At 36.6% G+C, this 23,775-nt stretch overlaps 1 protein-coding gene and 1 pseudogene across 3 annotated transcripts in view; both read right to left on the minus strand.

The window, feature by feature from the left end:
- LOC110199264 (UPF0462 protein C4orf33 homolog) overlaps positions 1 to 14,733 on the minus strand; it is a 29,858-nt pseudogene extending 15,125 nt beyond the window's left edge.
- The window catches only part of LOC110199279 (UPF0462 protein C4orf33-like), a 161,032-nt gene that overhangs the window by 96,717 nt on the left and 40,540 nt on the right, over positions 1 to 23,775 (minus strand). The gene's annotated exons all lie outside the window — the stretch shown is intronic.

Genomic DNA, 23,775 nt, shown 5'->3' on the forward strand with positions numbered 1-23,775 from the left:
AGAAGTACAGTAATTGCAAAATATCCTTATATGTTAATGGTCAAATTGAAGCATTAATAGGTGATATTACTTTTCAAATAGGACTTACTGCAAAAGCATCACCACTGGAAAGCAAGAGGACTAAACGCTGTGCAATTCTAGGCAAACCAAAAGAGAAAACAGAGTGAGAAAATAAGGGGAGGCACTGTCGTTTTTATTTGTATTTATACAAATCGCCAGCACTTAGCACAGTGCCTAGCACATAATAAATGTTTATTGACTTTTGACTATTGATTATACTAGCCAAATGGGATGTCTTGAATGATGTATGATAGTAATGACCAATCTTGACTTTAGAGAGGTTAGGAAAGGCACCTCCCTGCTTTCCTTGGATAGGTAGGTGATAAAAGGGTGCACATGTATCATTGGACGAGATCACTGTCAGTTGGTTTTCTTAAACAGCTTTTCTTTGTTATAAGGCAATGCTCACTGGGTGGAGGCCAGAGGTAAGCACTTAAAAATAAAACTAAATGGGATGAGTAACACAGATTGCTTCCTTTAAAAGTTTAAAGAATTTAAGTTCTTTTCTAGTATCATTCATGGTTTGCCAGTAGCTCATTCTGGAAAGACTACCATGTTGATTGGTCCTAGTTTTTGTTGATAGTTGAAGACAGATGGAAAAGTTATTCACATTTAATGAAAGCAGTGTTCTGGCTTATTCCCATTGGCCTCTGTCCTGATATCAACTCAAATTAAGAGGCCTTAAATTAAAGGGAAGTTTAGATCTAAACTTCATCTAAACTTTTCGACTCTGTCAGAAGCTAATTATAATGTAGGAAGAATTAATCTAAGGACCAGCTGTTTGGATTTGTTTTAATAATGCTCAGCCCACTGTACATAAATTGCTAATAAGTCCACTTACAGAGCACTTAGAAAGACATAAGTGAATCAACATGTACCCAGCCCACAATTTCCCTGATTTAGACAACAGAATATATGTTCATTTCAGCCAATGTCAGCATCAAGTATGCTCTTCCAACTTGTCTAATAGCTATTTGCAAAATCAGCAACAAAACTTCCTCAACTAAGTATCTTAACAGAAATAACATTCCATACAATGTGGCATTACATTACATTCTTCAAAATGAAATTATTGTTGTTGGGTTTTTTTTTAATTAGAGGAGGAAAAATTCACATGTCAGAGCATGAGTTCACTTATGAAATGATGTGGGTAGAATTGGGTTTGAATCCTGCCTTTGACACTATTTGAGTGGGCAAGTCATTTAACATCAGTTAGTCAATAAGTATTTATTAAGTACCTTACTATATGCCAGGCACTATGCTAAGTGCTGAGTCTCTGAATCTTAATTTCTCCATCTGTAAAATGGAGTTCATAATACTATAATAATACCACATAAATAATACTATAGGGTTATTGTGAGACTTGAGTGAAATCATGTATATAAAACACTTTGTGAACTTTAAAGCATTATATAAGTGTCAGCTGTTTTATGATCCTGTAATTTGTTCAAAAGACAATGGCACTTATAATGTCAAATATCAGCAATATAAACTAACTTAATTTCTAAAAATAGTATGGAAATGCTTCCATTCCATTTCATCCCCTTTGTTGTTGTTCAGTTTTTTCAGTTGTGTTCTACTCTTCATGACCCCATTTTGAGTTTTCTTGGCAAAGTTAATGGAGTAGTTTGCCATTTCCCTCTCCAGCTCATTTTACAGATGAGGCAAATACGGTTAAGTGACTTACTCAATGGTCAGACACAGCTAGTAAGTGTTTGAGGCCCGATTTGAACACATGAAGATGAGTCCTCCTGGCCTAGGCCCAGCACTCTACCCACTGGACTACCTAGATGCCCCATTTCGTCTCCACTGACCGTGATTTTAGATTTCTTCAATTGATTTATTTGTTGTTATATTTTCCCATTTCCCATGCCAGGAACCATAATGGCTAGGCAGAAATCTAAGCCAAAAAGTATGGTACAGTGAAAAGAGCACCAGATTTGGAACCGGAGGATCTAGATTTGAATCCCGGCTCTGCCAATTACTATCTGTGAGACTTTGGGCAAGTCTCTTCACCTTTCTAGGGCTCAATTCCTTCATCTTTAATGTGAAAGGGTTGGATTAGATCTATGATCCTTTGAAAGCATCTATCAGGATCCTCCACTATGGACTTAGACCCGTAATGGAATATATATTTTAAAATGTGCAATGTGCAATAGATGCTATTATTAGCATATTTTCATCCCTATTTTTGAGGTAAAAACTTTCCCCACATTTATTACTAAGCCTAAAATCATTTCAATTAGACTGATAAAAAATTAAATTTACAATGGAGCATTTATTAATTGTTGTATGTAACTGATGCATGTAAAGAGCAGAATAGAGCTAGCATTTACAGAAATTACTATCTAGTTTTACACAAACCTGATTCTGTGTATTCTATCATTTAGATGACTTATTCCAAGAAGTAGGAGGCACGTCAAACAATATCTATCTAGTTCCAAAAAGAATGGGTTTTTTTTCTAACACACAAAGATAAACTTTGTAAAATAATCCTGTAGCCGTCATAGATAAGGTTAAACTTCAGATCTTTGCCTTAGGAATATAAAGTTAATATTATTAAAAGTACTAATGACTCAGATTTGGAAATTTATCACCTAGATACAAAATATAAATAAGACATTTAGATTGGCAGTAAATGCTGTAGAGTCTTTTCAGTAAAGCGTACCTTTAGAATTCAAAGAAAAACTGATGCACAAAGTCTAATAAAGCCAATATAGTAAGGGCAAGTAGATGGTGTGCTAGACAGAGCATCACCCTGAAGTCAGGAAGACCTGAGTTCAAATCCAACCTCAGACACTTGACACTTCCTAGTGGTGTGACCCTGGGCAAGTCACTTAACCCCAATTGCCTTGCAAAAAAAAAGAAAAAAAAGCCAATATAACAAATTCTTGTTTCTCTGTTTTCATAAACAAAATGAATATCCTTAATCCAGAAATCATTAAAACATGGCACACTAACACAAAGTTTAAACCTCTACCCTCTACACTGATCAGTGCCAAAATGAAACATACAAATTTTACTTCCATTCTCTTCACTTGCCCGGGTATATGCCCAAGAATCAGAAAGGCAGAAGTAAAAGAAATAGGGAGACATAAAGATAATTCACAGACACAATAATCAGCCTTCAATAATTAGTAGTAATATAGTTGGAGATAGGAAAGCCTTCAGTTTCACCTTATCCTGGGGCTTCTAGATGTCCCAGTGGTATTTTATGAACCAAAATTAGACAAACTTCTATTCAATCTCAACAGGCTCTAGAAAGAACTTTGTCTCTAGAGTCAGAGGACCAGGGTTCAAATCCATTTCTGTATACCACCCATATAACTGGAGTCAAATCATCAAACCTCCTTAGGCTTTGATTTCTTCATCTCAAAAACGAGAGGATTTATCTATTGGTCCTTGAATTTCCTTCTAGCTCTAAAGTGATGATACCACAATCATTCTCCAGATTTGAATCTAAAATCCAGTACAGATTTGGGAAATAAATAATGAATGCTTCTGACTTCATTTAGTTAAAGCAACTATCTTAGCAAATGAAAGTTTGGTTTAAGCATTCATGCCCAAAATAATTGCTTTGAGATCAGCAGATTGCTGTTTGTTTGTTTCCCCTCAAGGGTGCTTGGAGATAACTGCAAAGCACTTACATAGTCTTTTTGCTTAGGCTTACTTCATCTCTTTCTTTTTTTCGAAATTTTGTTTAAGTAAAGTACCAAGAATCATGCCATAGGATGTTTGTGAAGAAGTTAAATTATCTACCTTTCAAATGATAAAGTATTTCTATAAATTTAGAAATGACGAGGTGGAAAAATTGCATGGTGGCTCCCTTTGTCATTTCTTCCACTTGGTGGACAATAAAATGAAAGAAATCAAGGAACCTAGTGGCAAGCTAAGGATTTAGAACAGGAAGGAGGGCTACTTCCAAGAGGGTTTACCCCTACTCGGGTTGACTGTATCCAGCACATATTGTCTAGTATTGCCTGGTAAATAGTAGGAACTTAAATGCTTGCAGAATTGAAAATAAATGTTTGTTGAAGAAGCATTTACAATAATATTCTTTGGTGATTTATCACCAACTTATTGTTTTATCCCACTGAATTGCTAGTTCTAAGAAAAATACAGGAAACTCTGAAAGGAATGAAGAAATGAACATGGCCCAAGAAAGAAAATCCACAAGTGAGTGGTGGATGTATCTGCAGATAACTTTGTACCTGAAAAAAAAAATCCATCTCTGAATCTTCAAGTTGTTTGCAGTAGCTCCAGTTGATCAATCTAGAAAAGTATCTTTTAAATAGCAATATTGCATTTAACAATCTAAGATTGGCATCCAAAAAGACCCATTTCACTAAAACCCTACATTAATCATTCAATCAGTAAGCATTTTTTCAGTATTTACCATGTAGGGACTGTGGTAGAAACTGGAGATATAACAACCAAGACCAAAACAATCCCTCCCATCAAGGAGTTGATATACCATTGGGACACACAATATGTACATTAATAAATAATTATAGAATATATATTACGTCAGTGCATGGTGTTTTGAAAGGTGGGCACTAAGAACAGGGGATTTCAGGAAAGACTTTATGTCAAAGATGGTGCTTAAGCTGTATCTTAAAAGAAGAAAAGGACTCCGTGAAGCAGAGGAGAGGAAGGAGGCATGTGGGATATACAGCGCAAAAGGCACAGAGATGGGAAACAGAGAGTTGTGTGTGTGTGAAGAACAGAGAGAAGGCAAGTTTGACTGGATTGCAAAGTGTGGGAGGGAGAAGCACGTCCAATGAAGCTAGAGAGATACGTTAGGATTAGATTTTGTAGGGCTCTAAAAATTAAGCAGAGGAATTTGTGTTTTATCTTAGAGGCAATAGGAAGCCACGAGGTTTGATTGAGTCAGGAAATCATCCAGTCAATAAACATTTATTAAGCATTTACTTTGTGTCAGGCACTGTGATCTCTGATCTCAAGGAAGTAACAGTCTAATGGTCAGACTTACAATTAAGGAAAATTACTTTAAGAGCAAAGTAAAAGAATGGACTAGAGTAGAGGGCATGACTCAGTGAGATCAGTCAGGAGGTTACTGTCAATAATCTATGCAAGAAGTGATCAGGGTCTAAACTAACACCAAAGGAGAAAAGGGCATTTTCATGTTTGGTATGCTTAACTTGACTTCCATTTCAAGTCATAGCATTACATTGAATGATCTAAAATTAGCATTCAAAGAAATATCCATTTCACTAACATTCTAAATCTCCCTGAAACATTTCTGTATATTAATTGTTAGCTCAGCACTTTGTTGCACTGTTTATAGTGTTTGCCTATAAAAGAGTAAGCTCAAGATGAGAACCTGACTAGCTGTGGCCCACCGACAGTGGATCAGGAGGCCTTTCTTCTTGCAAGAATCACTTTGAAATATAAGTTTTCTAGGTCAGAGCTGGCCTACTCATCAAGAAATTTCTATGCTTGAACTAATTTGCTCCAAAACTTTGTTGCTTCCTCAAACAAAAAACCTTATTATCATAAAACTCTATCTGTAGAGTTAAATGGAAATTTGGAGGTCATTTTGTCCAATGCTATCATTTCATAGATGAAAAAAATAAAACCCAGATAAGTGAAGTGATTTATCAGTCACAAAGCTAGCAAGTAGCAGAGGCAGGATCTGAACTCAGGTCCTCTGATTTCAAAAACAGAGCTCTTTCCCAGGAAACAGGAGTCCTATTGAGAATTATTTTGTTTCTCTTTTATTTCAGTTCCTGAGTTCCTTTAACCAAATTTGTTGTTGTGATAGCTGTACTGTATCTATAGAGCTGGGCATCATAAAAAGGGGTACTTAACCAATGTAGGAGGAGTCTAATGAAATCAACCCAGAGCTAATAAAAATCACACCATGGTTAAGCCCTAAAGAAATTCATTATACTCAGAAGGTCACTCCTTTACCCATTTGTCTAATTTCCACGCCAATTAGCATTTCAAAGTTAACATCATGTTTTAATACAAGTAAATGCATTAGTTTCTTACCTCACTGGAGGGTTAAGGTAACATTAATAAATATGTATATTAGTGATGCAAATTTTGTACAAGTAGAAATTTTTGGAGTCTAATGATTTTTGAAAACTACTTGGAAAGCTTGCCTAGAATAGCTAAAACACAATGAAAACATGGCAAAAAGGGAACTTATGGGCAAAGTTCTACTTCCAAATATTCTTTGGTTGTGCTGTTCAGAAAAAATGCTTCCACAACTTCAAGTAAAGAACAGCAATCACATTAAAAGAAGTTCAATCTTATTAGAACCAAGAAAGTAAACATGTGGTCCTCTCTTGCTCCAGAAGCTTTCCTGGCTCCCTCCTGGTTTAATAATCAAATAGAAACTCCTTTGTTTGGCATTTAAAGCCTTTCACAATCTGGTTCCAGGTCTACCTTATCAGACATCTCCAACCACAACTCCTTTTATCTTCCACATTCCACCCAAACAGACCTGTTTGAGGGCATTATATCTCCTGCTTCTGTTTCTTTTTACAAGCTATCCCCCTTTCCCAGCGTGTTTTCCTTCCTCACTTCTTCCACCTGGAATTTCCAGGTCAGGTCCTTTCAAGACTCAGGTCAGGTGTTACCTCCAACATAAGGCATTTCCTGATACTCTCAGGTGTTAGTACCCCCTAAATTACTCTGTTGTTGTTGTTCAGTTGTTTTCAATCATGTGCGACTCTTTGTGACCCCCTTTGGATATTTGAGTGGTTTGCCATTTCCTTCTCCAGCTCATTTTACATATGAGGAAACTGCGGCAAACAGGGTTAAGTGACTTGCCCAGGATCACATAACTGATAAGTGTCTGAGGCTGGATTTCAACTCAGGAAGATAAGTCTTCCTGCCTCTAGTCCCAGTACTCTATCCACTGAACTATACAGCTATCCCATTTACATTTTACAATATGCTCTATTTACATATCTTTTATATATTATCTTTCAATAGAATACAAGCTCCTCAGGGGCAGTAAACATTTTGTTTTTGTCTTTGTATCAAAAATCTAAGAAGCATTTACTAAATGGGACACAGTGCTTTGCATACTATTTAGAATATAAAATACAAATCATAGTCCTTTCCTTTAAGAAGCTGGCTATACTCTATTAATTCAAATACTCAGATTGTTCTATGATCTCATCAATTTGTGAATTCTTTCCCATGATGCAGATAGCACCCCAATTATTTCTGTCCTTTATATAAGATTCTTTATTTCTTTCCATGATTTAACCTTAAGTAGTACCCCCTAGATGTTAGGGGCCTCACTTGCTTTCTCCTGAAATTGGGAAGATACAAATATGACCAGCTCATCTTCTTTTTCAACTTTACATTTTTTGATGACAGTATTTATACAATTTTTTTTAAATAGAAACAGCTCAGAGCTCAGGGCCTGAAGCCAGGAAGACCTGAGTTCAAATAATACTTCAAATACTTACTAGCTGGATGACCTTCAGCTAGTCATTTTCTTCTGACTACCTCAGTTTCTCAACTGTAAAATGGGAATAATAACAGCACTTACCTCCCAGGATTGTTGTAAGGATCAAACAAGATAATATTTGTAAAGTTCCTAGCACAGTGCCTAGCACATAGCAGGTACTACATAAATGCTTATTTCCTTCCTTCATAGCTCCTTATTTGTTATGTGTTATAGCCTACTTACAACCACCATGCATGTTTCCATTACCCTCTGAGTGATACTAAATTTTAGTTCTTCAGACACTGCAGTGGTCTATGACCAGCAGCCATACAGCACCACCAGGAGAAAACTGGTAATAAAATAATAGAGGTTTGGGGCTTTGCAATCTCCTATTCCTGTTTAATTCAAGTCTAACTCATCATCCATTTGGAGTACTTATCATATATAGATATATGTATATGTATATAAACATACACACATATATATACACACACACACAGAGAATATATATATATATATTCAAATACTATATATGTATATTACACATATATTTTTATATATATAACACCAGATACCTAGCTAATCAAAAGACTATGTAGATAATTATATAGATACAGATATGTACATATATACACACACATGTATATGTGTGTCCTTTTTCTTTTTGTTTTTTATCTTTTGTGGATATAGAAATGGTAGTAGCATTGCTAGGTCAAAAAGTATGCACATTTTTACGGCCCTTTGGGCATAGTTCCAAATTGCTCTCCAGAATGGTTGGATCAGTTCAAATTCAACCAACAGTATGTGAGTGTCCCAATTTTCCCAAATCCTCTCCAACATTTGTTGTTTTTATTTTCTGTCATATTAGCTAATCTGCTAGGTGTAAGGTGATATTCAAAGTTGTCTTAATTTGCAGTTGTCTAATCAATAGTGGTTTACAGCACTTTTTTTCATGTGACTATAGATAGCTTTGATTACTTCATTTGAAAATTGCTTGTTCATATCCTTTGGCCATTTATCAATTGGAGAATGACTTGTATTCTTATAAATGATTCAGTTCCCTATATACTTGAGAAATGAGGCCTTTATCAGAGAAACTTTTAAAAATGTTTTTATACTTATGATTTGTATGAATTTCCCTCCATCCTATTTTCCTCCCTGTTTATCCTACTCTCTCTCCTTTCACCCTCTCCATCCACAAAAGTGTTTTGCTTCTGACTACAGCCTCCCCAATCTGCCCTCCCTTCTATAATCCCCCCTTCTTTTATCCCCTTTTCCCTCCTACTTTCCTATAGGGTAAAATAGATTTCTATACCTAATTGAGTGTGCATATTATTCTCTCTTTCAGCCAATTCCAATGAGAGTAAAGTTCAAGCTCTCTCCCCCCCAACACACACATCTCCTATCTTTTCCTCCACTCTAAAAACTTTTTTGTGCCCCTTTCATATGAGATAATTTAACCCATTCTACCCCTCTCTTTCCCCATCTCCAAGTGCATTCCTCTTTCTTATTCTTTATTTTTTTTAGGTGTCATCCCATCATATTCAACTCACATCCACATCCTCCATCTATGTATACTCCTTCTAATTGCCCTAATAATGAGGAAGTTCTTAGGAGTTACATGTGTCATTTTCCCATGTAGGAATATAAGCAGTTTAACTTTATTGATACCCTTATGATTTCTTTTTTCTGTTTACCCTTTTATGCTTCTCTTGAGTCTTGTATTTGAAAATCAAAATTTCTATTCAGCTCTAGTCTTTTCATCAGGAGTGCTTGAAAGTCCTCTATTTCATTGAATATCTATTTTCCCCTTGAAGGATTATACTCAGTTTTGCTGGGTAGGTGATTCTTGGTTGTATTGCTAGCTCCTTTGCCCTCAGTAATATCATATTCTAAGACATCTGATTCTTTAATGTAGAAGCTGTTAAATCTTGTGTCATCCTGACTGTCCCTCCACAATATTTGAATTGTTTCTTTCTGGCTGCTTACAATATTTTCTCCTTGACCTAAAAGCTCTGGAATTTGGCTATAGTACTTTCTAGGATTTTTCATTTTGGGATCTCCTTCAGGGGGTGATTGGTGGTTTTTTTCAATTTCTGTTTTACCCTCTGGTTCTAGAATGTCAGGGCAGTTTTCCGTGATAATTTCTTGAAAGATTATGTCTAGACTCTTTTTTTTTTAATCATTGTTTTCAGGTAGTTCAATAATTCTTAAATGATCTCTCCTGGATTTATTTTCCAAGTCAGTTGTTTTTCCAATGAGACATTTCATGTTTTCTTCTATTTTATCATTTTTTAAAATTTTGCTTTATTGTTTCTTGATGTCTCATGGAGTCATTAGCTTCTACTTGCCTATTCTATTTTTGAAATAATTATTTTCTTCAGTAAGCTTTTGTACCTCCTTTCCATTTGACCAATTCTACTTTTAAGGCATTCTTTTCTTCAGTGGATTTTTGTGCCTCTTTTACCATTTGGCCTGTTCTGTGTTATTTTCTTCAGTATTTTTTGTGCCTCCTTTGCCAAGCTCTTGACTCTTTTTTCATTATTTTCTTACATCATTCTCATTTCTTTTCCCAGTTTTTCCTCTACCTGGTATATGAATGTAATGGAATACTATTGTGCTATATGAAATGATGAACAGGCTCACTTCAGAAAAACCTGGGAAGACTTATATGGTCTGATGCTGAGTGAAGTGAGCAGAACCAAGAGGACTTTGTACAAATAACAGCCACGTTATGTGATGACTAATATTGTTAAACTGAACCCTTCTCAGCATTACAAGGATCTAAGACATCTCCAGAGGTGTCGGAATGGAAAATGCTGTCCACATCCAAAGAAAGAACTATGGAAGTCAAATCGCTATCACTTATTTTTACCTTTTGTTGAGTTTTGTTTCATCTTTCTGATAGTTCCTCCTATTGGTTTTAATTTTTACTTACGACTTCACTAATAAGAAAGTATGTTTAATAGGAATGTAAATGTAAAGCCTATATCAGATTGTATGCTGCCTTAGGGAGGGTCGGGGGGAGGAAGGGGGAGAAAAATTTTCAACTCAAAAGCATATGGAAGTCATTGTTGATAAATCAAAATAAATTAATAAAATCAAAAAAAATAACATACAAAAAAATCTCAAATAATCTTGAAGTAGGGGAGGAAGGCACTTTGCAGGGAGATACCCTGTTGAAAGAAAGTCTTTAAGGCATGTTTTGCTCCAATGAATCAAATGTCTTTCTTTAAAATAACACACAATATGCACAATAGGATCTTGTAACTTCTACATTTTTCAGTCAATTGTGTGAAAATGAAGGTATGATTAACCATAGGCAAAAGCCTACTCATTTCCAACTAATATCCTCATCAAGGATGCTTTTGATTTGTGTTTAAATTATTCTCATTTTTTAAAAAATGCTAGAAAAATGGAAGTAGGCAGTTAGCTTCGTAATTGTTTATGTTCTCTCACCTTTTACAATATTAATAGGATCCAAATCTTTCCCCCATACCTTTGGCATCTTGCTTTTTTTTCATATATCTTATAAATCTGCCCCAACAAGCACAGATTTCTCCTAAGTATACATGATCTTTGTATAACAAGTATTTATTAAGTATGTACTTTGTCAATGAGTCAGTGACAATTATTTATAAGTATTTATGTTCCAGACAAAAAAAAAGGCAAAAATCACAGTCCATACCTTCAAGGACTATACATTCTAATGGAACAGAGATATGATAATGACTATAAAGATATGGGATATATACAGATGGGAAGTATTCTGAAAGGGAAAGCAGGAAAAGACCTTCAGAAGGTATGCTTTGAGCTGTCTTGAAGGAAGCCAGAGAAACCAAGAGACAGGGAACAAAACATTACAGGCATGGGGGATAATCAACAAAATCACAGAGACAGGAAATGGAGTATTGTGTTTAAAGAACTATAAGTAGGTCCATATCACTGGATCATAAAGTACATGGAAAGTAGCAAGATATAAGAAGTCTGGAAAGTAAGAAGGGGACAAATTATAAAGAATTTTAAATGCCAAACAGAGGAGCTTCTATCTGATCCTGAGGGCAAAAAGGAGCCATTAAAATTCATGAGTAGGGTGATATACTCAGACTTGCACTTTAGGAAAATCACTTTGGCAACTGAATGGAAGATGGATTGGAGTATGGAAAGACTTGAGACAGGGAAACCAATTAGAATCCTCTTATAATAGTCTAGGTGAGAAGTGATGAGTGCCTGGCTATATGAGTAGAGAGAAAGTAATAAGCAAAACATATGAAAGTAGAAATTATAAGGTTTACCAAAGTATTCCCTATGTGGAAATGAGTGAGAAGGAGGAATCAAAGATGACAGGAAGGTTGTGAGTCTCAATAATTGAGAGAATAATTGTGCCCTCAACAGCAATAGAAAAGTAAGGAAGAGAGGAGAGTTTCAGGGAAAAGATAATAAATTCTGTTTTGAACAGGTTGAATCTAAGATGCCTGTGGGACATCCAGCTCATGTCCAAGAGGCAAATGGAGCTCTGTAACCGTAGTTCAGGAAAGAAACAGGGGCTGGCTCAACAGATCTGGAAATCATCTGATGTTATAATTGATCTCATAGTAGCTGATGAGATCAACAAGTGAGATAACCCAGAGCAAAAAAGAGTCCCAGGACAGAACTTTGGAGAATATCCACAGTTAGCAGGAATGATTAGGAGGGGAGCCTCCTAGCCTCCTACCCCTCTACAATTCCACAGACAGTGAAGGAGGGGAACTTTTAACAACATAGCTGCCTGACTTCCTGGGACAATGATAACCTACCTGAATTCATTCCTCAATGACAAACGTAGGCCCACTCCACTACCCATACTCTTCCCATCCCAGTAATTCTGGCTCCCATTGTTTAAAACCTATTCTCCACTCCCCACTGACTGCTCTCTTACTCCCACCCCCTTCAAACCAACTTCCACAACATCCCATGCTAAAGCTACCTGCTCCTTCCAATGTGTTCTCTGGAATGCCTGCTCCACTGGTAACAAACTAGCTTTCAACTTAAACCTTTTCCTTCTTCTTTCCCTCCATTTTCATGCACTTGTTGAGACCTGGCTCCCTCCTGATGACACAGATTACCAAACCACCCTTTTTAGCACTGATCATACTTTTACTCATACTCCATCCACTCAATTCATTGGCCATGGTAGGAGAACTGGAATATTTCTTGCTCCCCATCACCATTTGGAGGCTCTCCCCTACCAGAAACATTCAGTAACTTTTCCTTTCAAGTTCTTTCAATATGTAGGTATCACCCAATTAAGATTCTGATGGTTATTTCTATCAATCTCCAGGACACTCCTATACCATCTTCAGCAAGTTCAGGGCCCCAACATACATACTGATACTCCCTCAAACAATCTAACGGCCAGATTCCTCAGCTTACTCATTTTTACCTACTCCTCCACCCTACTTCAGCTACACACAGAAAAAATGTTCCATTTCGTGAACTCTGAAACTCCTTTATCTGATCATAATCTGTTGTCATTCTACCTTGAAAGCAGAGACTGCTGGAGGTATTGGGTTTTGGTTTATTTCTTTCTTTTATCTTTCTTTGTATCTCCAGAGTTTAGCACAGTGCCTGACACATAATAGAAGCTTAATAAATGCTTTTTGGCTTGAATTGATTCGACATCAGTTTTAGTTGAATGATAAAGTTAGAGGTCAGATTGCCTCTAGAAGAGAGGAGAGTAAGTGGAACCACTGGTTGTAGATGGTTTTTCTAGGTGAGAAGTGATGAGTGCCTGGCTATCTGAGTAGAGAGAGAAGGTAATGAGCAAAATACATGAAAGTAGAAATTATAAGGTTTAGCAAAGGATTGGCCATGTGGAGTGAGTGAGAAGGAAGAATCAAAGATGACAGGAAAGTTGTGAGTCTCAGTAAATGGGAGAACAGATGTGCCCTCAGCAGTAATAGAAAAGTTTGAAAGAAGAGAGAGTTTCAGGCAAAAGATAACAAACATTATGATTGTAGCCAGTATAGGATGATAGTGATAGCTAATGGTAAGATCAAATGAGGGTTGAGGTTTGTTTGTTTGTTTGTTTGTTTGTTTGTTTGTTTTAAAGGTGCTGGAATTGGTATATTTGTAGGCAGCAAAGTAGGAACCAATAGATAAGAAGAGATTGAAAATCAGAAAGGGAATAGGGATGATGATGGGAGTAATCTGCGGGAGCAGATGGAAGAGAATGGGAAGTAAAATGGATCTTGATTTGAAATGGGTAAAGTGAAAATTATGTGGGAGGGGGTTGTTTGAGTGAGTGGTTTGAGTCTTCACTCACTCTTAGGATGATTGACTTAGAGCTGTAAGGGAACTTAGAGGTCATCTCGCCCAACTCCTTTATAGGACCATAGGATCTTAGTTTACACCTGAAAAGTACCTCAGAGATCTTCTAATCCAGTCCCCTTATTTTGTAGAAGAGGGAGCTAAGGCCCAGAGAGGTTAAGGGATTTTCCCAAGGTCACATACCTACTAAGTGGCAAAGCTAGGATTTGAACATAGGTCCTTTCAATTCCAAAGCTAGCACATTGCCTCCACACAACACTGCCTGCATTTAGACAGGAGGAAACTAAGCCCATAAGGGAGAAGTGACTTACCCAAGGTCACCAGGTGGTAAGTGGAATTGCCCAGCTTTGATTTGTTGTGCTCCAATTGCAAATCCAACTCTCTTTCTGCAGGCATGCTGTTTCCCCTTCACTATTAACCTCAACACTCAGAAGAGAAAATCTCTCACTTTCAAACTCCCAGAGTCCATTAAAAACTTGGCCTGGGCCACCAGGCAGTGCTGGAGGGTCATGGAAGTAGGGAGCATTTACTTCCATCAGCAGTCCTTGATCCCCGCTTAGAAGTGGAAAGTAACAGGTCTGTGTGTCACTGGTAGATTGTCCCAGGTGATGACAATGCTGTATTCCAACTTTCAGCATTAGGCAGAACAAATACTACAGCATGAATAAATGCAGGATATTTTTTGCTTCCCTAGTCTTGTTCAAATTAAGTTCAAATCAACATTTTCCCTAACCTCCCTAGAGCCGTGATCACTCCATTAGTTTCTAAAGGATTCAGTTAATTGCAGGAAAGCTTTTTTTTTTTGGTGCTACTTCTTCATGGCAAGAGTTGTATAAAACTATTTTTAACCACTGTCTTTTCCTGGTTCTTCATTTGGTAATGGCATTAGATATATTGCAGATGTATTTAGTTCTTACCACATTATCTTGCATTTTTATTCAATCCACAAGGATCCTAGTGAGTACTTAAGAAAATGCCTAGCACTGTGTAGGAGATAAAAAAACCATAGCAGACAATCTACAGAGTCAGAACAATAAGATACGAAACGACTTACGAAACTATAAAGTAACAAAGCAAGTAAGCATAGGACTGAGTGGGGAAAAAAGAGTGGTAAAAATAAACAAATAATCATCTTTTATTAAGCACTGGTTATGTGCTAGGTCCTGAAAATATAGAAATGAAATCACTGCCCTCAAAAAACTTACATTCTTAGAGTTTGTGATAGGTAAATAGATAAGAAAACATAAGATAATTAGATGAAAGAGAGTATTGTCATGTAAGGAGATCAGGAAAGACTATACATAAGAAAGACTAGATGAGGAAAGCCTTTCAGGCCTGGACCTCCCAACCTGGAAATTCCACAATAGTCAATCAATAAATATTTGTTAAGAACAAATGAGTCAAGCATATCATTTGTGCTAAGTGCTGAAGAAACAAAGAAAGACAAAAAACAGTGTCTATGCTCAAGGAACTTATGGTCCAATGGGGTAACAACATATGAATGACAATGTACAAACAGGATGTACACAGGATAAATTGGAGATAATTAAGGGGGAGAAGGTACTAACATTAAGAGGACTGGGGAAAAGAAGGAAGCCAGGAGGAAGAAATGAGAAGAAAGAGAGTTCTAGGCACAGTGAGCAGTCAGTAAAAATGCTGAGAGTCGGAAAATGGAACATCTTCTGCAAGGAACAGCAAAGAGGCCAGTGTCATTAGATCAAAGACTGCATGTGTGTGTGTGTGTGTGTGTGTGTGTGGTGTGTGTGTGTGTGTGTGTGTGTGTGTGTAGAGGTGGAGGCATAGTATAAGAAGACTAAAAAGGGAGCAGGGAACACATTTTGAAGGGCTTTGAACACCAAAGAATTTTATATTTGATTCTGGAGATAACAAGGAGCCACAGGAATTTATTGAATGGAGGGTGGGGGGAGAGGGTGACATGGTTACATCTGTGCTTTAGAAAGATCACTTTGACAGCTGAATGGAGGATAAAGTGGAGTAGGGAGACGCTTGAGGCAGGAAGTTGTTGTTCATGTTTTTTCAGTTGTGTCCAACTCTTTGTGACCCTGTTTGGGGTTTTCTTGACAAAGATACTGGAGTGCTTTGCCATTGCCTTCTCCAGTTCATTTTACAGATGAGGAAACTGAGGCAAATGGGATTAAGTGACTTACCCAGAGTTACACAGCTAGCAAGTGCCTTAAGGTCAGATTTGAACTCAGGAAGATGAGTCTTCCTGATACCAGGATCAGCACGCTATCCATGGCAGGCATACAAGGAGCCGCAGCAATAGTCAAAGGATGAGGTGACAAGGGCCAGCAGCACTTTAGTGATGGTAGTTTTAAAGGAGAAAATGAAGCATATATATGTTATGAAATGTCTGAAGGCAAAATTGTAAGGATTTGGCAAAAGATTGGATGGGGGGAGTGGTTTTGAGACATTGAAGAGTCTAGGATGACACCAAAGTTGTTAGCCTAGGTGACTGAGAGAATAGTAGTACCCTCAACAATAACAAAGAAGTTAGGGAAGGAGAGGGTTTGGGAAGATAACAGTTGTTTTTTGACATCCAGCTTGAGGTGCCCAATAAGCATGAACAGTTGGAGATGTGAGATTGGTGGTCAGAAGGGAGCTTAGAATTCAATAAGTAGATTGGAGAATCATCAGCACAGAGATAATTGAATCCATGGGAGCTAATGGATGAAGATCCAGCAAAGGAAACTAAGAAGGAATGGTCAGATAGGTAAGAGGAGAATCAAGATAGATTAGGGTCATGAAAACCCAGAAAAAAAGAAAGTATAAAGAAGAGGCTCTAATCTAGACTCTCTTCTCTTCTCTTCTCTATCCCCAGGTGAAATAATCGGTTCCTATGAGTTCAATTAGTGCCTCTAAACAGACAATATCTAAACTACATATCCAGACTAAGATTTCTTTTAAGCTACAATCTTGTATTATTAACTTCCTACTGGGTATCTCAGCTCCTTGTTGAATCAGATTCCTAAAATTTATATGGCGCAAAATTCTAGTTCTGCTACTTAATTACTACTGTGTGACCTTAGCCAAGTTATTTCCTCTGAGTTTCTTCATCTGTAAAATGAAGGTATTGGATCATGTGATCTAGAGGTCCCATACAGCTATAGGGCCTATAATTACTAGATGAAGGTTAAAACCTACCCTCTTTCAAATCTGTTAAATTCTCATAGAATTTAACCTAATTAAAACATTCATTCCTTTTTTTTTTTAAGGTCCACTGAGTCATCAGTTCTTCTTACTCAGTGGCTTAATGAGAGTACTGCCTCAACCTCTCCAAAGCACCAAAAATAATGTATAGGATATTGGACTTGAAGTCAGAAATATGTAGGTTCAAAGCTTGCCTCAGACACTAGCTGTGAGGCCATGGGCAAGTCACTTGACCTCTAGGTTTCTCTGTTTCTTCATCTGTAAAAAATAAAGGCATTTGGCTTGATCTTTGAGGCCCTTTCAAGTCAGCAAGCATTTATTTATCACCTATTATGTGTCAGGCACTGTGCTGACTGCTGAAGATACAAAGAAAGAAAGAAAAAAAAAACTCCTGTTCTCAAGGAATTCAGCTTAATGGGGGAAATACCATGAAAACAATCAGAGAGGCTAAGGAGGATCAGGAAAATCTTCTTGCAGAAGATGTGACTTTATCCTAGACTTAGAAGAAGGCCAGGGAAGCCAGGAAACAATGATGAGGAGGAAGAGAGTTCTAGTGAAAATGCCCAGAGTCAAAAGATAGTGTTTCTTCAAAGAATAGCAAGAAGAGCACTGTCTCTGGATGAAAAAGTATGTGGATTCTAGTATATGTAGTTGGCTAGAAATAGGAAAAGAAGCTTTACATTAAACCAGAGGTTCCCAAACTTAGTTGGCCTACTGCCCCCTTTAAAAGAAATTACTCAGCTCCCCCTGACGAAATCTACTTTCTTTAACCCTTTGACTTTTTTTATTTGCATCATTTCAAAAAATATAAAATATTTTTAAATGATGCATCTTAAATTTAATAATTTATTATAAATTTGTGGGTTTTTTCCAGCATTGAAATTTTGATGATTTAGTATTGCATCATGTAACTATATAGTATCACACTGTAAACAAGTCATTACACGCACATGTGCCTGCCAGTGCATGCTGGACTTCCTGACAATGGGCAACATGCTCTCCTGCCAGCACTTGCTTATTAAGACCTGTTTGCTGACTTGACCACTGATAAGTTATAATTTACATTTTGTGTGTTTATTTGGAAAATAATATAATCACTACAACTTTAACTGTTATACCACAGAGTAAACACATATAAACAGTTTTTCAAAATTTTCTTCTCTTCTTTCCTCATGCTTCCACCACCCCCTTATTTTTATTCAACATTCCCTAATTGCACCCAAGGCTACTACCACCCCCCTGGATTGTTCCAGCACCCCCCAGGGGCAGTATTGCCCACTTTGGGAACTTCTGAAAACCCTACTCAGCCCCTGTTTATAAGTATACAAGGCTTTATTGATATATCTATTAATCAAAATAATAATGAACTGAATGTAGAAATCATACATCAATACTTCAATACATTTTTTTTGGTAAGGCAATTGGGTTGGTAAAGCAAGTGAGTTGCTCAGAGTCACACAGCTAGTAAGTATTATGTGTCTGAGGCCAGATTTGAGTCCTCCCAACTCCAGGGCCAATGCTGTATCCACTGCACCAATTCGCTGCTCCATTTCCATGCATTTTTATCAGTCTGAGAATACTTTACACCAGTACAAATTGTTAAATAATAATAATAGCTAACATTTACATGAGGCTTACTATGTTCCAGGCACTGTGCTAAGCACTGTACAATTATTACATCATTTGATCCTCACAACAAACCTGAGAAGTAGGTATTATTATTATCCCCCTTTTACAGATGAAGAAACTAAAACAAATAGAGGTTAAGAGACTTGCCCATGGCCACACAGCTAGTAAGAGTCTGAAGCCAAATTTGAACTCAGGTCTTCCTGACTCCAGGCCCAGTTCTCTGTCCATCGCAACACCTAACTGCCTTCTTCATCTTCATTTTTTGTGATTTTCTTTCATCAATGATCCATCTAACATTCTTAGACTTTTCTCTAGTTCTTTTAAAATACCAATCATTTTAGAGATATAAGGTAGGTGGGAGATTATAGGATGAGCACTTTCAAAAAATCCCATGGGTTACTTAATATGAAAAAGAAAAATATCTCAATCTAGTAGTCAAGTTACTGAAAATTACAATGACTAGAAAACTCACCCCCTTGTAGAACAAAGCAATCCTTGAAAGTGCAAGATAATGATATCAAGAATATGAATAGGAAATAGTACTTCATAACCTTTAGTTAACCTGTAGCAGGTACTTCCATGGAAGGTCATACAATCAAGTTCTGTGGTTGGATTTAAAAGATGAGTAGTTTTATGGTCATTATTAATACCAGAGTTCAAGTTCATTGCTTTAAGGAAGAGAAGAGAATCCCCATATCATGCGTAGTAGTGGACAACTACTAGATGTTATTTGGTTAGATACTGTCCTACCATAAATAAGAAAATGTTCATCAATGTTTTTGAAAACTTTAAGGTGCTACATAAAAGTTAACTAGGGATCATCCTGGCTTAGTGTATAAACCATAGGACTAGGTATCAGGAATACTTGAGTTCAAATAGCAGCTCAGACATTAGCTTTGTGACCCTGTGTGAACCTCTCTCAGCCTGTTTACACCTATATAAATGAGGATAGTAATAGCATCTTCCTGACATGGTGGTTGTGAAGATGAATGAGATAATAGTGGTAAAGTGCTTTATAAACCTTATGTACTATATAAATATTAGCTATTATTATTATTATTATTATTCTAATTATTGGTCCAATAACCAGATCTCTTAAGTATCACTGTATTATTGTTCAGAATATAAAGATGATTAAGAGTGATTAAGACTGTCTTAATGGGAGAATGGGAGAATGGGAGAAACTAACCAATTCAGATTACTCAATTAACCGAAACTTAATTCCTTCAATTTACCAAGCTAAGTTTCTCAAGATAGTTTCCTATATACAGTCACACAACAGCAATAGACATTTCATAATCATGAGTCTTCACGGCCATTTCCTAAATCATTATGGGGATGTTTCTTGTCCCTGACCAATTACCTCTGAGTTCAGTTCTGTTCTCCCTGGATATACATTCTATCATGCTGTGCTTAGTTTTTATATCTATAAGTGTCAGACGAAGTGTGGCAGAGTGGACATCAAGCTGAACCTGGTACCAGGAAGTCATTTATTCAAACCCTGCCTCTCACACTAGCTGTGTGACACTATGGGCAAGTCATTCTGCCCCTTGGACATCTCCTTGAGACATCCACAAAGGTACAAAGTTATTTCATAGATATGTGATATGTGGTGTCATATATGCCTTAAAACTAATGAGATGGATGAATATTTGCTATTTTAATTTGTTAAAAGGCTTCTTTTCCCCCCTTCATTAACTTTTAAAACCTTACACAATTGTTGTGCTTTCCTTTTTGGATATTTTCCAACTGTGTATGTTTTCCTTTGGTGCAATAAGTTTTTCTAGGAAATTAGAAGTTGAAAATGTTTCTTATTTAACTCTTAAATAATCATTCTTACCTTCCCTCTTCTATCCAATGATGATTTCTTTCCATGGCTAATTTTGAAAATTCTTGCACTGCAAGTCTTACAAACGATATATTTCAATATATTTGTATAGGTTTCATATGAAGTATTCTCAAAGACAGCAACCACAGAAACTTTTTGATAAAAAAAAATTTCAAATAGTTATTATGTATGATTTTCTAAAAAACTGAAAGCAATATAAATTCCAAAAACAAAGAAATGGCTAAACATTTATTTAACATAATAGGATAGTATGATTTAAAGGAGATGGGCAAGTATGAGGTCAGGAGGGGAAGAGATTTAGAAAATAATTCTGTGAAATAATGAAAGAAGCAGAACCAGAAGAATGGAATATATACTATGATCATGTGAGAAATCGTGAATGAGAATGAAGAGACAAAGAAATCCTGATGACTATTATAGAGGGACAGAAAACGTGTTAGAACAGTCTCATGTTTTAAAATTTATTTTTTTAAACATTAACATTTCCTAGGCAAGTTTCATTGTTTATACTAAAACCTGTCAATAATAAAACCATTTATCTTTTTAAAATAATAGATTTTAATTTTAAATAAGTTAAAAAAAGATAATTAGAAGCAGGACTACTGATACTGTCATGATTTTCAACCTACTTTAGTGGCTGTTCCTGGGTAAAATGAATTCCGTTGATCTTATAACACCAAAAAAAAAAATCATTTTGTTAACCTACTTCTTCCATCTAGTGGCAAGAAGCAGTAAGAGACAATGCCACAGAAAAACACCATCAAAGAAAAAAATCGAAGTGCCATTTCAGAGAATCCCTAATTTGGGAGAGGGGGGGCCACAGGGGAAAATTCTGAGGTTTAAATGATGAGCCTGAAATGATGATAATAAAATAATCACAATGAATCATTCATTTCAATTAGAAATATACCTATCACTTCAGTAAGTCACATGCGTCTTTATTCTAGGTGCATAATATACCTTCTAAAGTTGTTGGCTCCTACCATTTTGCCACCTGTGCACAACTGCTAGCTTCTGATGGATTTACTGTGATATGTACCTTTTCTCATTCTGTAAAATCATCCTGGATCCAGCTGTGGGCTAACTGTTTAGAATTCTGTTCCTTTCTCAGAGACGTACTGAAGTGCTAGGCTATTCATGCTTCCTGGCAATTGACATGAAAGCTACTAAAATTAAACTCTCCCCTTAAAAATCACCATTTAAGTTACTGTGGCAATGAACAGACATTCACATTTTGACTTGATGTGCTGGGAGGAGGTAGGAATTTAAATGAGAAAGGATTAGCTCTTCTGGACTGGAGCCCTTACCCAAGGTACTGTTCTAGTATTCTATCTGTAGCAGCTCCAGAGAAATTAAATGAAAAACCTGGAATGCAAAGCACAATTAGGCCCTCACTTGACTCCAAAGGGCACTAACTTATCCCTAAAACATGAGGTTGAAGTGCCCTCTAAACACTGTCTTTCTTTGCATCTTGAAAATGTAATTAATGTTTCAGAAACTCAATGTGAATTACATGGAAAAAAGAAAGAAATGTGCTTAAGGACAAGTTTTCTTTTCTCCTATCCAAATGAATCTCTTAACACAGTGTAATTAATGATTTATGTAGGGTAGTGGATAACAAAGCTGGTAATATGCTGAAGGTCACAACTATGGGGAGGGTGAGGATCAGCAAAAACTCTTGGTTTGTATTTGAACTTTCTGACCTTTAAAAATAAAACAAAATTGAAGGCAAAAACATCTGCATGTTTTGTAAATCTTTCACATGTGTTATTTTATATCTGGAAGGAAAAAAATGTCATAATCATAGGCACAGAGTTGGAAGGGACCTAACAGGTCATATAGTCCAAACCTATCGTTTTACAGATGCGGAAACTGAAGCCAAGAAGGATGGACCAACTTGCCTGAGTTCACTAAGGTAGTTACTGAAAAAGTCAGGGCTAAAACATAAGTGTCCCAACATAATTTCAATTCAGTAAGCACTCATTAAGCACCTACTAATTGCTTCAGACCATCACCACCCTTAATCTACCCTCCTTCTTATTTCACCCCCTTCTTTTCTCTTAGGCCCTTCCTTTCCTACTTCCCTGTTGGGTAAGAGGAATTTCTGTACCTAACTGTGTATATATGTATATTCTTCTCTCCTTGAATTAACTCAGATAAGAGCGAGGTTCAAGCACTGCCAGCCACTAAACTTCTATTTTCCCCTTTATGGTATAAACATTTCCCACACAGCTAGTATTTGAAACTGGATTTTAACTCAGGTCTTCCTGAGCCCAGTGCTCTATCTGCTGTGTCACCTACATACACAAAGGTAGTGAAATGATTTACACCAAGTCATATATGTAGTGTCAGCAGAGGGATCTACACCCAGGTCCTCTCACTCCAGAAGCAGTGAATTTCCATTGCATCATTCTTTCTCCCAAGCCAAAAACAAAACAGTTGCCCTCAAGGAGCTTGCATTCTACATATACACAAATAAATTCAAACTACATACAAAGTCATTTCAGGAAGAAAAGAATGTAACAAACATTTCAACATACTGCCCATTAATGTATATCATGCCATCATGCATAATGCAATGCCCCTCTATGCTAACTAGTGAATATTTAAAGAGACAGACATTTTCAATCCCCACCCTCAAGGGAACAAGGCCAAGACAGTAAGAGAACTAACTGCCCACATTATGAACACTATAAATTTACTCTCACACAGTTTAGCCACTAAGTATCTCACTACAGCAAAAAGGTTTTGAGAATGACTTCTTTCTTTTTCCTGTCAGAGAAAGCTATTCTTAAAGTTGTCATTCTTCTCACCCAAGTCATAGCTTCGTTGAAAGTTAGAACATAGGAAAGAAATACACTGTATTCTGCCTTGTTTCTCTGCCCCCAAACCCAGTATGACACCAGTATAATCAAAACTCTGTGTTCAGATCACTTCCGTGACATAAGAATGCATTCTGAAATCCAGTAAAGCTGGCCTTCTTGCTGTTCCTCATTCACAATGTTCCATTTCCCATCATCGTGCCTGTAATGTATTCCCTACTCACCTCTACCTTTTAAAATCCCCTATTTTCTTTAAAAGCTTAGCTCAAACATCACCATTTTCCTAAGACCTTTGATAATCCCACACAGCTGCAAGTGCCTCCCCTTCACAAAATTATCTTGCATTTACATATTTATGTCTATATTTAATATGTGTTTGTGTTTTCTCCCCAAAATATGATTACCTTATAAGGGGAATTTAATAACTATTTGAGTACTTTATATGTTTTTTTAAAAAAAAGTACTTAGGAGTTCCTGTGAATCTTCTGTGTACTCTGAATTTT

The sequence above is a fragment of the Phascolarctos cinereus genome, unplaced genomic scaffold, assembly GCF_003287225.1.
Source record: "Phascolarctos cinereus isolate Bilbo 61053 unplaced genomic scaffold, phaCin_HiC Scaffold_9;HRSCAF=440, whole genome shotgun sequence".
NCBI classification, from domain to species: Eukaryota; Metazoa; Chordata; class Mammalia; order Diprotodontia; family Phascolarctidae; genus Phascolarctos; species Phascolarctos cinereus.